The sequence below is a fragment of the Rutidosis leptorrhynchoides genome, chromosome 5 (genome assembly GCF_046630445.1).
Source record: "Rutidosis leptorrhynchoides isolate AG116_Rl617_1_P2 chromosome 5, CSIRO_AGI_Rlap_v1, whole genome shotgun sequence".
NCBI classification, from domain to species: domain Eukaryota; kingdom Viridiplantae; phylum Streptophyta; class Magnoliopsida; order Asterales; family Asteraceae; genus Rutidosis; species Rutidosis leptorrhynchoides.
In genome coordinates this window covers 327,032,576-327,050,681 of record NC_092337.1, presented here as the reverse complement: position 1 = coordinate 327,050,681, position 18,106 = coordinate 327,032,576, and positions in this window count along the sequence as shown.

Sequence of the window (18,106 nt, the reverse complement as noted above, 5' to 3'; positions counted from 1 at the left end):
ATCTTCAATGACTCGAATGCAACGTATTTGTATCATAGCTTAATTTGGTCCCATCTAGTATCCTTAATACGAGCTAAAGCACAGCGGAAGTCTTAATTCGTACCTGAGAATAACATGCTTTAAAACGTCAACATAAAGTTGGTGAGATATATAGGTTTGATGCTAGCAGCGTTATAACAATGGACCACAAGATTTCGTATATAATCATTTAATAAAAATATTCTAAGTGGTTGAGCACTTGGTAACCATACTTAACAATTAATCACGTCGCATATTCCCTTTAATATGAAATCTTACTACACTGTACCAAGTGTAGTCACAAAACGAAGTACTGTGCAACCGTTAAATACTGGTCGTCCAGTCCGGTTGGGGTTGTCAGGCCCGATAGATCTATCAACAGGATTCGCGTTTACAATACCGCTGTAAATAGTAGTTACCAAGCTACAGGGAAGTATGCAGTGGTACAACTCAACGTAGAATATATTTTTTAGTTACTTGTGTCCATATCGTAAAATATAAAATGCATGTATTCTCATCCCGAAATATTTAAAGTTTAAAAGTGGGACTATATACTCACCTAATGTATTTTGTAGTAAAAATACATATAACACCATTGATAACTTATAAGGTTGGCCTCGGATTTACGAACCTATATCATTTGTATATTTATTAATATACATAATGGAAATTGAACAAATATATATACATATAAATTTCTTAATTATATCCCTATTTATATTAATAGTATATATATATTTCATATATTTATTTTGTATATAAAAATATTAATATTTATTATGTTATATATATTAGATATATATTTTTATTTAAGTATATATCGTTTGTTTAATAAAACAGGATAACTAATATCATATTAATAATGGTAACAACGATAATAATGATAATTCTTAATGTTACTAATAATAATATTATAACTTTAAAAAAAAATACAAGTATTGGTTTTTAATGAACAAATAATAAATTTTACGATTTTTATTATAATAATATTCATAATCATAATAATAACAATGATAATGGTAAATAAAAAAAATAATATTAATAATAATGTTAAAAATGATAATCATAATAATGATAATGATATCATAATAATGATAATACTTAATTTAATAATTTTAATGATAATAATAATAATAATAATAATAATAATAATAATAATAATAATAATAATAATAACAATAATTATAAAAATAAAATAACATATTATACTCTTTAAAATCTTTGAGTAAAAAGATTTGCTGCAGACAGGACTCGAACCCAAGACCTCTCGCTCACCCTGTAACCTCCTAACCATTTGTCTAATTTCTGTTTTCCTAAATATATTTCCACGAATTTCTCTTTTATCCTATTCCTTCTGTTTCCCCTCTATCTTTTGTTTCTAAAAAAAAAATCCCATGGCCAAGGATTGAACCTGCAACCTCTTGATCACACCCAACACCCCTAACCGTCCCACTGTCCCTGCTTTTCAGTTTTATACTCCTAACTAAACTAGTTAACCCGTTTATTAACAGTCCGGCCCAGACAAAAGATGATACACGGCCCATCAACTAATTCGGCCCAACAGAGGTGCATGGCCCAACTGATACAACTAGTTTTGGAAGAAAAGAAAAAAAAAAAAAAAAAAAAGGTGGCTGGAAAATAGGTACAAGTGGGGTTGGAAGGTGATTGTCAAAACAAGAAGTAAAAAAAATAAAAACGTGTATTCTTCTCCTTTCCAGCGTGCCAACATAATCATACCATTTTTTTTTATTTTTTTTATTTGAATCTTTTGGGCCCGCTGCAAAAACACTTTTTTTTTGTCTTGGTTATTGATGGTTTAAAAACAGAAACAAAGGGATGGCGATGGTGGCTTGAATTAGAGACAAAAAAAAAAAACTTGGCGATGGTCTAGGGTGTTCGGGTTGGGTTGATGATCCTTGGACAACGAAACAGCAACTATGATCGTTTTGGGTTGCATCTGAACACGAGTAGGAACAGAAAAAAAAAAAAAAACGTAGCAAACGATGATTAGGATGTAGTGGTTTGGTGGGTTACATGGTGATCGTCGACATAGTAGTGAAAGGTGGTGGTGTTCTAGTGGTGGAAGCTCACGATGGAAAACAAACCCGAGAGATGGTTGTGGGTTTGTTCACGAACGAGAGGGTGGTTCACAATTGCTAACGGTGACGAGTTTAGTTTGGTGACCGGAGGTAGTGTGATGTGGTAAATCACGATGGACCTTGTGGGTGCAGAGTGTTCTCGGTGGTGGTCTAAAGGTGAGTTTCGAATGTTAACTAGGACCGAATAGAAGTATTAGTATATCGAGCATGTGAAGTTTTTGTTGGGTTGTTGATCATGGTAATTAGGAAAACAGAAAGAGGAGATGTAAGTGGTGATGATGGTCTCTACCTCTTATCTATATATAGATGGAAAGAATAAGAAACAGTTAAATTAAATAATATAATAATAATAATAATTATTGATATGGATATCCTCAATCAATTGAACGTACCAACAGTTAAGCAGCCTAAATTTTTGGATCCATATTACCGACGCTTAGATATTTTAACTTCACGGAGTGAAATATCGTGTCCATTGCTAAACAGTTAACGGATAAAAGTGTTCCTAAAAATCCCAAATTTTTAGATTAAATATATGTAAGTATTTCACTCATTAAATGTTTGAAACCTGATCAAAAAGGTTCAACAATTATTTATTTTCTGTTCCAATCTATATGTACGGAGTACTAATATTTAATCTTAAAAATGTAAAAAAAAAATACTTATAACAAATCTAAAATCCTCGTAATCAATTCTCCACTAACTTTTGTCTATTCCTCAATAATAGACACATTTGTTTTCACTCACCAATCATGTTATCATTTTCCGAATACCGTTAAAAGAAAAGGGTTCCTAGTTCAAAGTAGACCTCTTAAAAGAGACCTTTAAGTCATATATTATAATCTCGCTGATAACTATAATAAATTTATATCGAAACAAAATACGTTCATATAAAGTATTATATATCTAATGCACATAATTATTCGGGAATCACTAAACATGGTAAAAGGGTAATGGATTTCATGAATATAGATTTCAAGCTTTCTAGACTCAACATTACAGATTTTGCTTATCGTGTCGGAAACATATAAAGATTGAGGTTTAAATTTGGTCGGAAATTTCCGGGTCATTACAGTTGCATAGAATATCCCCAAACAGAACCTCTCGTATGTATAATATAATCTCGAAGTACTAAAGCCATCCATTACCTGAATGGGGGTTGTTAGGCCCAATAGATCTATCTTTAGGATTCGCGTCAATTAGGAACAGAACCTCTCGTCTGCCTAATTCTTAGGTTACCAAGCTAAAAGGGGTGATATTCTGTCTAATAATCCAACCATAGAATGTAGTTTTGAGTACTTGTGTCTATTTCGTCAAACATTTATAAAAGTAGCGCATGTATTCTCAGTCCCAAAAATATATATTGCAAAAGCATTTAAAAAGGGAGCAAATGAAACTCACAATACGATATTTTGTAATAAAAATATTCATACGACGGAACTGAACAATGCAGAGTTGGCCTCGGATTCACGAACCTATATCAAGTATATATATTAACACATTGTAGTATTAATCAACTAAGTTTATATATATTTTATAATATATATAGATTAATATCCTTATATATAATTATATTAGTCCTTATTATTTGTTATAATTCTTATATGATACATATACTTTAATAAATAAAATATTAATATAAAAATATTATATTAGTTAATATATTAAAAATCTAATATTAGTATGCTTATGATATATGTAATTAACATATATTTTTATAGATATCTTTTGTTTGTAAAAATAATAATTATAAAAATAATAAAATAATGATAATAATAATAATGATAGTTAAATTTGAAAATACTAAATAATAATAATAATAGTAATAATAATATTAATTGTCATAAAAATCTTAGTTTTTAATTCCTAAACTTATAATTATATCTTCCCTAAATTCTAATTCATAATCACGTTCATAATCGTACATGTATTAATGTAATTGTAATCTTTTTACATAATATTTACTATATCATCTTTTTATTAACTTCTTAATATAAATGTGTTTGTAGTATTAACATGTTCAAAAATAATAATAATAATAATAATAATAATAATAATAATAATAATAATAATAATAATAATTATAATAATAATAATAATTAAAATTATAATAATAATAATAATAATAATAATAATAATAATAATAATAATAATAATAATAATAATAATAATAATAATAATAAAATAATAATAAGAGTATTAGTAAAAACTACCTCAAAGGAGTAGCCCTTAAAGAAAAAGAATGCCCAAGCCCGGGTTTGAACCCGTGACCTCCCGCTATCCCAATAACACTTTAAACCATTCCGCTGTCTGTTCTCTTTCTAATTTAATCTAGGACTTAAACCCGTTTTTATCATTAAACCTAAAACACAAATCAATGGCATAGCAGCAGCCCAACAGAAGAAAACACAGCCCAACAGACTCAAGTAATCACAAGAGCCCAGGTTTTAAAAAAAAAATTTCAGTGGCCTAGGTATAGTTTCGAACTTGGGACCTCTCGTTTAAACACTCAGCCCCTAACCATTGATCCGCTATTTATTTTTCTGTTTATTTCCATTTTCTTCTTCTTTAACAATTCATCATCATCAACCTAAAACGTTATCAATCATCATCATTAAATCCGTGATCACATAATACGATCATCAACATCTTCGTTTTCCATCATCATCATTCCGTTAATTTTCATCTTCATCACCTCTTTATCATCGTTATCGTGTTTAACCTTATCATTATCCAATCGTCATTATCTTTTATTATATGTTACTATTCATCATCTTCAACATCAACCTCTAAAAGGACCCGTTCATATACATTATAAACGATTCACAATAGTTGATTACATTGCGAGGTATTTGACCTCTATATGATACATTTTACAAACATTGCAATCGATTTTAAAAGACAAACTTTCTTTACAACGAAAATTGACGGTATGTACACCATTTCATAATACATCCAACTATAATTGACTTAATAATAATCTTAATGAACTCAATGACTTGAATGCAACGTCTTTTAAAATATGCCATGAATGACTCCAAGTAATTTCCTTAAAATGAGCTAATGCACAGCGGAAGATTTCTTTAATAGCTGAGAATAAACATGCTTTAAAGTGTCAACCAAAAGGTTGGTGAGTTCATAGGTTTATCATAACAATCATTTCAATATATTAATAGACCACAAGATTTCCGTTTATAAATATATGTACACTCGCAAGTGTATAAAAGTATTCTATAAGTTGTAGGCACCTGGTAACAAGCCTTAACGTTCATGTTTTACCCTCTGAAGTACACCAGATCAGGTGTGTTTAAAATAACCTCGAATACTAAAGCATCCCATAGTCAGGATGAGGTTTGTCAGGCCCAATAGATCTATCTTTAGGATTCACGCCTACCGTACATAGACAAGTAGTTTAATATTACCAAGCTAAGGGTATATTTCTGGTTTAAACCCACATAAAAATAGTTATAGTACTTGTGCCTATTTCGTAAAACATTTATAAAAACAGCACATATATTCTCAGTCCCAAAAATATATATAAAAGGGAGCAAATGAAACTCACAATACTGTATTTTGTAGTAAAAATACATATGACGTCATTGAACAAGTGCAATGTTGGCCTTGGATTCACGAACGTATCAATATTGAGATTCAATATTGCAGGAAAAGTACGTAGACGCAACGGAGATGATAAACACTAGTTTGACTCACGAGCAATACTCCCGAACCATACCCATAACCTCCATAGCTTTAACCCATAATTTCCTTAGCTCTATCCCGCTCGAAAAACAATTTCGAAATCACTCGGACAGCACTCCGTCATAATATTTTATGTATACTTATAATATCTTGAAATAATACGGAGTAAATATATATATGTAAATCGATTGAGAGAGTTTAGAGAAAATATTTTCAAGTTTCTATCAAATAATGAAACCTATTGAATTCTATTTATAATAGATTTTTGAATTATTAAAGTGAATTATTAAAGCATGAATTATTAAAGTGAATTATTAAAGTATGAAATATTAAAGTGAATTATTAAAGTATGAATTATTAAAGTGAATTATTAAATTATGAATTATTAAAGTGAATTATTAAAGTATGAATTATTAAATTGAATTATTAAAGTGAATTATTAAAGTATGAATTATTAAAGTGAATTATTAAAGTATGAATTATTAAAGTGAATTATTAAAGTATGAATTATTAAAGTTAAGGTAAAGTAAAAATAAAGTAAAGGTAAAGTTTAAGTATAGTAAGAGTATAAAACTAAGTACGTATAATACGCGTATAAATATATATAATATTAATTTAAATCATTATATATATTTAATAAAATAAAATATAAATATCGTTATATATATTTAATAAAATAAAATATAAATATCGTTATCTTTATCATACTGGTTAAGTAATGAGTTGTTAAAAGTGGTTCTAGATATTTATAAAAGTTATATATGTTTTAATAATAAAGTTCTTTTTAAACTGAAAACGTTTTTGTACGTTTGAAACTAAATCAAATAAATATGATAATTTTGTTTTCCAAACCTAAATATATTTAAGAAGCATTTTGTTTAAAGGTTAAAATAATGGAAATCGTTATATCATAAAACGTTTTAGAAAAGTAAAATCATATATTTTCATAATAGGTTTTAAGTTTTTAAATTACAGTCTGTTGGTGAAGCATGCGATAAAGTTCAAAGGTTAAATAAACGTATGAAATAATCTTAATGAAAAATGTCGAGTTACTTAACTTGTCGATATCTAACATCTAAGTTATTTACACTCCACGTTCTTACTTATAAATCACTTTACCATTTTTCGAATGTCGTCAAAAAGAATAGATTTCTTAAATCACAGTGGACCTTATAACATAGACCCGTAATCATATCACAATGTATCTGATAAATCAATCATTTGATATTATCTTCTAATTCCATCGATAAACATATTGAAACAAATACGTTCATGTAAAGTATTATACGTTTAATACTTTATTAATATTTTTAACTTATAATATATATATATATATACATATATATACATATTTATTTATATATAACGGTTCGTGAATCGTCGAAATTTGGTCGAGGTTATAATGAATGTATGAACACAATTTAAAATTCTTGAGATTTAACTTAACAAACTTTGCTTATCGTGTCGGAATAATATAAAGATAAAGTTTAAATTTGGTCGGAAATTTCCGGATCGTCACAGTACCTACCCGTTAAAGAAATTTCGTCCCGAAATTTGAGTAAGGTCGTCATGGTTAACCATAAAACTGTTTTCATGAAGAATATGTGTTGATAAATAGAGTTTCATCATTACTGAGTAATGTAGATAAAAGGATTCGATTATGTGAAGCGTACGAGGGTAGCTGTCACAACAGTTTGAGATAGAAATTTAACTTTTGACGTAGTCACGGTGGATTTCTGGAATTCAAGGGATTTAAAGAAATCTTTAAAATCTGAATAAAATTTGATTCTTCGGAGATTAAGGAATAGGATCTTCTTTGGTTAAATGCGATAATCTGTTTTGATTGCTCTGTCGGATATTTCATTATAAATCCACCCTCTTTATTTCCTTTATATTTTGGAGTTCCATCCTTTTGTTTTCTCTTCTCGACTTTAAGTCAGCGAATAATGGTTCAGAATTCGTAAGTATGGAGTTTCGAATGAACATGACTAATGTTCTAAGGAAGAAATTGTAATAGCACGATCTTGATTGGTTAATTACTAGAATTCAAGAGAAAAGACAGAATTATCAAGAAATTATGTTCTTGATATGTTTAGAGATTAGATAGAATGTAAGAGTCGCGAAACATGTCACATGATGACGTTATGGTCTGTGAATCACCATGTTTCATTAGAAACTCAGCATGACTTACTGTAATATAATCACGTTGATCAAGTGTCATTATATTATACTAACTCATGCTTCAGTTCCCAACACTACTTCGAAAACATTCATACTTCAAACTCGAAGATTTCAGATTTTAGAAACTAAACAGTTTCCTTTATGATATAACACTGATATCGCGAAGAGATAAATGATTTCGAACAAGAATACTTATGAAAATATCCTCAGAAATATCGAAGATATTTATGATGATATTTTTGGAATTTCTAAGATCGAAGGTTGATGAAGAAAGATTTTTCGCAAGATTTTAACATGACTTCGAAGCAGGATATTCTCTAAAGATTTCATCGGATCCAGAATTACCTGGATTCTTTGAATATAGGGTTTGGTCCTTGTATTTGTCCTTGGTCTCCTTCATGGTTAGCTCAATCTATTTTTCAGTACCAAATTTTCTAACGAGCGTTCCCAACATTCCATTCTTTATTATCAAACTTTTGACCGTTTAGACCATCTACGATTTTGTTGTTTCCTCTGCATTTAATGTTACCATACCTGGGTCATCGGTTATCAATCCGAGGTGGTTTCAAGAGAATTGTGTTTTTAGATGATTAAACGTTGATGGTAATATGGTGGAATATAAAAGGTTCCCCGGTAACAATAAAGAGCACGCATATATATATCAAAATTATGATATGGTTGTTTCGAACGAAAAGTCAAAGTTGATTTGCTGGAGCTGTGACAAAATTTGCTACTTTGAAAAGGAATTGCAAAGTGATTTTCGGTAATAACAACACACAGGGAGCTAGCACAGATACGTGTTAAACGTTTACTCAGGTTCCGAGTGTTTTCAGGTGCATAACTATATGCATCGATCTTTTCTTCCATAGATGAAGTGCGGTTAGTTTATCCTCTCGATTGAGGTGTTTTCAAGAATCATGAAAGATTTGAATGCAGATTGTAATCGTCAAGATACAAATGAAGTTTAGGATGAAATCAAGTGGCAAACTTGAAGAATTGGTTAGTTTCATATGTTATAATCAAAATTTTAATTCATTTTAATTGTCCAATGTTATTAGTCCACAATCGATAGTCCACAATTAACAGTCCAATAATCCATATATAGTTTAATATATAATATTCGAATTAATTAATACGTATCGTGACCCGTATACATGTCTCAGACTCGATCACAACTCAAAGTATATATATTATTGTAGAATCAACTTCAACCCTGTATAGCTAACTTCAGCATTACTGCATATAGAGTGTCTATGGTTTTTCCAAATAATATATATATATATGCGTCGATATGATATGTCAAAACCTTGTATACGTGTCTCGATATTTAAAGTGCGTAAAAATAAATAACAGAAATTAAATGACGATAAATAAAATTGCAAGAATATAAATTGCGATAAATAAAATGTAATCAGTTAGCTAGGAACAGTTAGCGTGGATTCTTAACAAAATTTCTCATAGTTAATTTGTTTGTTTCTAACAAATTTTATTTTGTCCAATGTTTTCTTCATTATGCCACTTGTTGGATTCTGATAGTCCAAAATCTAAATATAAAATTGGATGAAAATGATTATTCTGCGGTGAACGGATACGTATATCGGTGGTTGTAAGTAGGATAGTAAATGAATGTTGAATCAGATTCGAAGAATGTACAATGTAACTTATTAATGTGAAATCTAAATATTCCTCATGTATTACCTACCCGTTAAAATATTTTCACCATTAACAGTTTGTACGAAAGAATTTTTAATTACAATCTTTATGAAAAAAAATATATATACCTATATATTTTTTTCGGATGTAATCATGGATTTAATGATTCAATATGATACTAAACTCATTTGATTTACCGTTAGAACAAGAATATATAATCTCTAAAACATTAGAGATTACATAATCGCTATGTAGAATGAAAATAAATGATGTAGAACGTCATGTAGAACGATGATTATACTCGAGGTACAGAATGAGATGTCGAAGCTGGTGATGCGGATGTTGTTGTTGGTGGTACTAGTGATGTTGGTGCTGAGGCTGGTGATGTTACTGGTGTTGGTGATACTGCAGGTGCTTGCAAATTGTGTACCGTGCTCTCTAAAGTTAACACTCGAGCTCCGAGTTCTTTAACTTCTTCTACTAACCCTGGTTGGTTATCGGTGTGAGGTAAAGGTCGGATATCTTCTCTAGTTCCGTTAATGGTAGTCTCAAGACGAAGAATTCTTGCAAAAAGGGTATAAACGGTGTTGCGAACGGGTTCGCCGGTTAGCGGGTCAAGTACTCCAAGGTTAGGTGGTAGATTTGGTTCATGATATGGAGTACCTTCTTCCCTTCTCCATAGGGTGAGTATGTCACGAACCCACCCCCATTTTCTCCAGTAATCACGGTAGTTGATTGGTTGGTGTGCTCCTATCACGCTGTCTTTTGAGTCAGAGGAACTTGGTCGATTCGTAGAGGCCATCTTAAGCGATCCCAGAAAAGATTTTTGGTATGAAGAGTTTAGTGACAGAAATTGATAGTTGGATGGTATTCTCAATGCATAATGTGCATAGATATATATAGTACCAGGATCCCTTAAATTACGGAGAAATTTACGAGAGATATCAGGCAAGGTCTACAGTAACAGATACGCTAAGATATGAATTTTGTCTATACACTTATTCATACAATCAATGCAGTAAAAGGTGTCTAGACTAAGAATAATGAGCAGGTAATTTCCTAAAGATGATAAGCAGATGATTTCCAACAAAAATGATAAGCGAAACTTTTGACATGCAGACACGGTCGAAGTCCAGACTCACTAATGCATCCTAACGACTATCAGTTAGACACACTAATGCAGACCTGGTTCGCTAAGACCACCGCTCTGATACCAACTGAAAGGACCCATTCATATACATTATAAACGATTCACAATAGTTGATTACATCGCGAGGTATTTGACCTCTATATGACACATTTTACAAACATTGCAATCGTTTTTAAAAGACAAACTTTCTTTACAACAAAAATTGACGGTATGCACACCATTTCATAATACATCCAACTATAATTGACTTAATAATAATCTTGATGAACTCAATGACTTGAATGCAACGTCTTGTAAAATATGCCATGAATGACTCCAAGTAATTTCCTTAAAATGAGCTAATGCACAGCGGAAGATTTCTTTAATACCTGAGAATAAACATGCTTTAAAGTGTCAACCAAAAGGTTGGTGAATTCATAGGTTTATCATAACAATCATTTCAATATATTAATAGACCACAAGATTTCCGTTTATAAATATATGTACACTCGCAAGTGTATAAAAGTATTCTATAAGTTGTAGGCACCCGGTAACAAGCCTTAACGTTCATGTTTTACCCTCTGAAGTACACCAGATCAGGTGTGTTTAAAATAACCTCGAATACTAAAGCATCCTATAGTCAGGATGGGGTTTGTCAGGCCCAATAGATCTATCTTTAGGACTCGCGCCTACCATACATAGACAAGTAGTTTAATATTACCAAGCTAAGGGTATATTTCTAGTTTAAACCCACGTAGAATTAGTTTTAGTACTTGTGCCTATTTCGTAAAACATTTATAAAAACAGCGCATATATTCTCAGTCCCAAAAATATATATAAAAGGGAGCAAATGAAACTCACAATACTGTATTTTGTAGTAAAAATACATATGACGTCATTGAACAAGTGCAATGTTGGCCTTGGATTCACGAACGTATCAATATTGAGATTCAATATTGCAGGAAAAGTACGTAGACGCAACGGAGATGATAAACACTAGTTTGACTCACGAGCAATACTCCCGAACCATACCCATAACCTCCATAGCTTTAACCCATAATTTCCTTAGCTCTATCCCGCTCGAAAAACAATTTCGAAATCACTCGGACAGCACTCCGTCATAATATTTTATGTATACTTATAATATCTTGAAATAATACGGAGTAAATATATATATGTAAATCGATTGAGAGAGTTTAGAGAAAATATTTTCAAGTTTCTATCAAATAATGAAACCTATTGAATTCTATTTATAATAGATTTTTGAATTATTAAAGTGAATTATTAAAGCATAAATTATTAAAGTGAATTATTAAAGTATGAATTATTAAAGTGAATTATTAAAGTATGAATTATTAAAGTGAATTATTAAAGTATGAATTATTAAATTGAATTATTAAATTGAATTATTAAAGTGAATTATTAAAGTATGAATTATTAAAGTGAATTATTAAAGTATGAATTATTAAAGTGAATTATTAAAGTATGAATTATTAAAGTTAAGGTAAAGTAAAAATAAAGTAAAGGTAAAGTTTAAGTATAGTAAGAGTATAAAACTATGTACGTATAATACGCGTATAAATATATATAATATTAATTTAAATCATTATATATATTTAATAAAATAAAATATAAATATCGTTATATATATTTAATAAAATAAAATATAAATATCGTTATCTTTATCATACTGGTTAAGTAATGAGTTGTTAAAAGTGGTTCTAGATATTTATAAAAGTTATATACGTTTTAATAATAAAGTTCTTTTTAAACTGAAAACGTTTTTGTACGTTTGAAACTAAATCAAATAAATATGATAATTTTGTTTTCCAAAACTAAATATATTTAAGAAGCATTTTGTTTAAAGGTTAAAATAATAGAAATCGTTATATCATAATACGTTTTAGAAAAGTAAAATCATATATTTTCATAATAGGTTTTAAGTTTTTAAATTACAGTCTGTTGGTGAAGCATGCGATAAAGTTCAAAGGTTAAATAAACGTATGAAATAATCATAATGAAAAATGTCGAGTTACTTAACTTGTCGATATCCAACATCTAAGTTATTTACACTCCACGTTCTTACTTATAAATCACTTTACCATTTTTCGAATGTCGTCAAAAAGAATAGATTTCTTAAATCACAGTGGACCTTATAACATAGACCCGTAATCATATCACAATGTATCTGATAAATCAATCATTAGATATTATCTTCTAATTCCATCGATAAACATATTGAAACAAATACGTTCATGTAAATTATTATACGTTTAATACTTTATTAATATTTTTAAGTTATAATATATATATATATACATATATATACATATTTATTTATATATAACGGTTCATGAATCATCGAAATTTGGTCGAGGTTATAATGAATGTATGAACACAATTTAAAATTCTTGAGATTTAACTTAACAAACTTTGCTTATCGTGTCGGAATAATATAAAGATAAAGTTTAAATTTGGTCGGAAATTTCTGGATCGTCACAACCTCATCTTTTTCATAGTCATCACTACTGTACCTCATCACTTTCCATCATCATCATTTCGTTTCTCACAGTAAATAGAATACAATTTACAGAAATCGGGACTGCAGCAACGAAGCAGGAACTGTAGCAGCATGAATCAAAATAGTTTTTAAGTGATGATTGAGTGGTGGGTTTCGATAGCCCAAGTGGGTTTCTTTGGTAGATTGTTTAGGACAGTGAGGGTGGTGATGATTTGTTGTAATGAGCATAGGTGATGATTAAATGGAAGAGAAATCGAAGGTGATGATGAGTAGTATTGTTCTCCAACAAAAATAGTATCAATCAACCGAAATAGTTTGATTGTTAGTTTATAACTCGAAACTGACGATTGTTGTTATAATGGTGATTGTGGGTTTAATCAAACAGTAAAACAACCGAGGTGAATAGCGTAGTGACCCGAACTTTTCCATGTTTATATATATTAAATAAAATTGATATTTACATGATTATGTGTTTCCAACATGTTAAGCAATCAAACTTGTTAAGACTTGATTAATTAAAATAGGTTTGATATAGACAATTGACTACCCAAGTTGACCGGTGATTCACGAACGTTAAAACTTGTAAAAACTATATGATGACATATATATGATTATATATATAATTAACATGATATTATGATAATTAAGTATCTCATTAGGTATTTTAACAATGAGTTATATACATAAAATTGTGTTTATTGAATTACGAAACTTGAAACGATATATATAACGATTATCGTTATAACAACGTCTTACTAATTACATATGAATCATATTAAGATATTGTTACACTATGTTTAATTATGATAAATGATAAGTAAACATGTCATTATGTATATTAACAATGAACTACATATGTAAAACAAGACTACTAACTTAAGAATTTCGAAACGAGACATATATGTAACGATTATCGTTGTAACAACATTTAAATGTATATATATCATACTAAGATATATTAATATATCATAATATCATGATAATGTAATAATTTAACATCTCTTTAGATATAATAAACAATGGGTTAACAACATTTAACAAGATCGTTAACCTAAAGGTTTCAAAACAACATTTACATGTAACGACTAACGATGACTTAACGACTCAGTTAAAATGTATATACATGTAGTGTTTTAATATGTATTCATACACTTTTGAAAGACTTTAAGACACTTATCAAAATACTTCTACTTAACAAAAATTCTTGCAATTACATCCTCGTTCAGTTTCATCAACAATTCTACTCGTATGCACCCGTATTCGTACTCAAACAATACACAGCTTTTAGATGTATGTACTATTGGTATATACACTCCAATGATCAGCTATTAGCAGCCCATGTGAGTCACCTAACACATGTGGGAACCATCATTTGGCAACTAGCATGAAATATCTCATAAAATTACAAAAATATTAGTAATCATTCATGACTTATTTACATGAAAACAAAATTACATATCCTTTATATCTAATCCATATACCAACAACTAAAAACACCTATAAACACTTTCATTCTTCAATTTTCTTCATCTAATTAATCTCTCTCAGGTTCCATCTTCAAGTTCTAAGTGTTCTTCATAAATTCTACAAGTTCTAGTTTCATAAAATCAAGAATACTTCCAAGTTTACTAGCTCACTTCAAATCTTGTAAAGTGATCATCCAACCTCAAGAAATCCTTGTTGGTTACAGTAAGATATCATTCTAAATCAAGGTAATACTCATATACAAACTTTGATTCAATTCCTATAACTATAACTATCTTAATTCGAGTGATAATCTTACTTGAACTTGTTTTCGTGTCATGATTCTACTTCAAGAACTTTCAAGCCATCCAAGATCCTTTGAAGCTAGATCATTTCTTGTCACTTCCAGTAGGTTTACCTACTAAACTTGAGGTAGTAATGATGTTCATAACATCATTCGATTCATACATATAAAACTATCTTATTCGAAGATTTGAACATGTAATCACTAGAACATAGTTTAGTTAAATCTAAACTTGTTCGCAAACAAAAGTTAATCCTTATAACTTGACTTTTAAAATCAACTAAACACATGTTCTATATCTATTTGATATGCAAACTTAATGATTTAAAACCAAAAAACACAAAAAATACCGTAAAACCGGATATACGCCGTCGTAGTAACACCGCGGGCTGTTTTGGGTTAGTTATTTAAAAACTATGATAAACTTTGATTTAAAAGTTGTTCTTCTGGGAAAATAATTTTTCTTATGAACATGAAACTATATCCAAAATTCATGATTAAACTCAAAGTGGAAGTATGTTTTTCCAAAATGGTCATCTAGACGTCGTTCTTTCGACTGAAATGACTACCTTTACAAAAACGACTTTAAAACTATACTTTTTTATGTTTAGATTCATAAAATAGAGTTCAATATGAAGCCATAGCAATTTGATTCACTCAAATCGGATTTAAACGAAGAAGTTATGGGTAAAACAAGATTGGATATTTTTTTGATTGATTGTAGCTACGGGAAATATTGTAACAATTCTATACAAATCATATCCTAGCTAACTTATATTGTATTATACATGTATTCTAATGTTATCTTAGGATACCATAGACACGTATGCAAATGTTTTGACATATCATATCGGCCCATGTATATATATTATTTGGAACAACCATAGACACTCTATATGCAGTAATGTTGGAGTTAGCTATACAGGGTTGAGGTTGATTCCAAAAATATATATACTTTGAGTTGTGATCTAGCCTGAGATGTGTATACACTGGTTCGTTGATTGATTCAAGATAATATATAACAATTTATTTCTGTACATCTAACTGTGGACAACTAGTTGTAGGTTACTAACGAGGACAGCTGACTTAATAAACTTAAAACATCAAAATGTATAAAAAGTGTTGTAAATATATTTTGAACATACTTTGATATATATGTACATATTTGTTATAGGTTCATGAATCGACCAGTGGCCAAGTCTTACTTCCCGACGAAGTAAAAATCTGTGAAAGTGAGTTATAGTCCCACTTTTAAAATCTAATATTTTGGGATGAGATTTAACGACACGTCAAAGTACACTTGACGACCATCGTTATCTTGGTCCCACAGCTTGATCATAACTCTATATGAATTTAATAAATAACCTTGCATTCTTTGTTTAAAAATGATTTCCTATAAAGGAAATCTACCAAAATATGTAAGTTTAGAAAAACCATACATTATTACTTAACCAAAAGTTGACCAAAACAAAGTCAACAACATCCATTATTAAATGTATCAAAATAGAATGCAAGTTATTGTTTAACAAAAGCTGCCATCATAAATATGCAGAGTCTCTAAGCACAGCGAAAGCAATCAATCATGAACCTGAGAATAAAACATGCGAGTAACTGTCAACAAAAATATTGAGTGAATTATAGGTTTAATATTGCAAACAATATTTAATTTAAACCGTAAAAATTTATGTTTGAAAACATAAAAACTCCTTTTTGGACCACAAAATTATATGCTAGAAAACATATAAAAACATTATTCAATTTACCGTGAGCCACCTGGTAACCACTTAACCATTTATTTACCTTTGCCAAACACAATAAATAATATACACCGAACAAATGTATCTACAACAAATTACGAAGTAATAAACATTCCGATTATAAATTGCTAGCGCGACTAGCTCGAAATGAGGTTGTCAAACCCGATAGATCTATCCATAGGATTCGCGTTCACCATTAGAAACCAGTGATTACAGTTACCAGACTAGAGAATATTTTTGTTCAACTCACAATGAATAATTTAAACCAACCTCCACTTGTGTCCAAAATATAAAATAAATTGCATGTATTCTCATCCCAAAAGATTTAAATAGAAAAATGGGACTATAACTCACCTTAATAGCAAACGAAGTAACCACACAAATATGCGAATAGCAAATGAAGTAAAGTGATCAGGAATGATCACAACGCCGACCTATAAATAAAGAAGATCTATATAAATAACTAACTTAGGTCAAGTCTTAGTATGATAGCTATTGTACATGTTGCAAGTAATCATAGAACAATACTCAACATGCATCGGTTTGATCGGAACAGCGTACGGACACACACTTTCTATTTTTAGAAAGTTTCTATTTTTAGCAGGTTTCCATTTTTAGAAAGTTTCTATTTTTGGAAAGTTTCTATTTTTGGAAAGTTTCTATTTTTGGAAAGTTTCCAAATTTAGAAAGTTTCTATTTTTAGAAAGTTTTAAGTTAGGAAAGTTTCCTTATTTAGAAAGTCAACAAAAGTCAACTGAAAGTCAAAGTCAACCAAAAGTCAACTCAAAAGTCAACCTTGGTTAAACATAGTCAACGTTAATTTTAAAAGTGTAAGTTGTAATAATAATGTAAGTTGTAATGTTTATTAAAGTTAAATATATCTAATTATGTCATAACATAGGTTTAATTAAATTAAAATGAATTATTAAAGTTAATATAAGTTTAAATGATATAATTAATATAACATAAGTGATTAATTAATTAATTAAATATTAGTCATAATATAAGTATTATTAATTAATAATAAATTTTAAATCATATCATAAGTATTATTAATTAATAATGAATTATTAATCATATCATAAGTTTCTAATTATAATTATTAAATCATAAGTATTTAATAATTAAATTTTAATTAAATAATAACTAAGCCTTATAATAATTAAATAATTAATTAATCTTTATTATAAGTCTTATAATAATAATCTCATAATATAAGTTTAATACTTATCATAAGTGTTTTCCATTAATAATAAGAGTATTATTAATCATAAGTTTAAT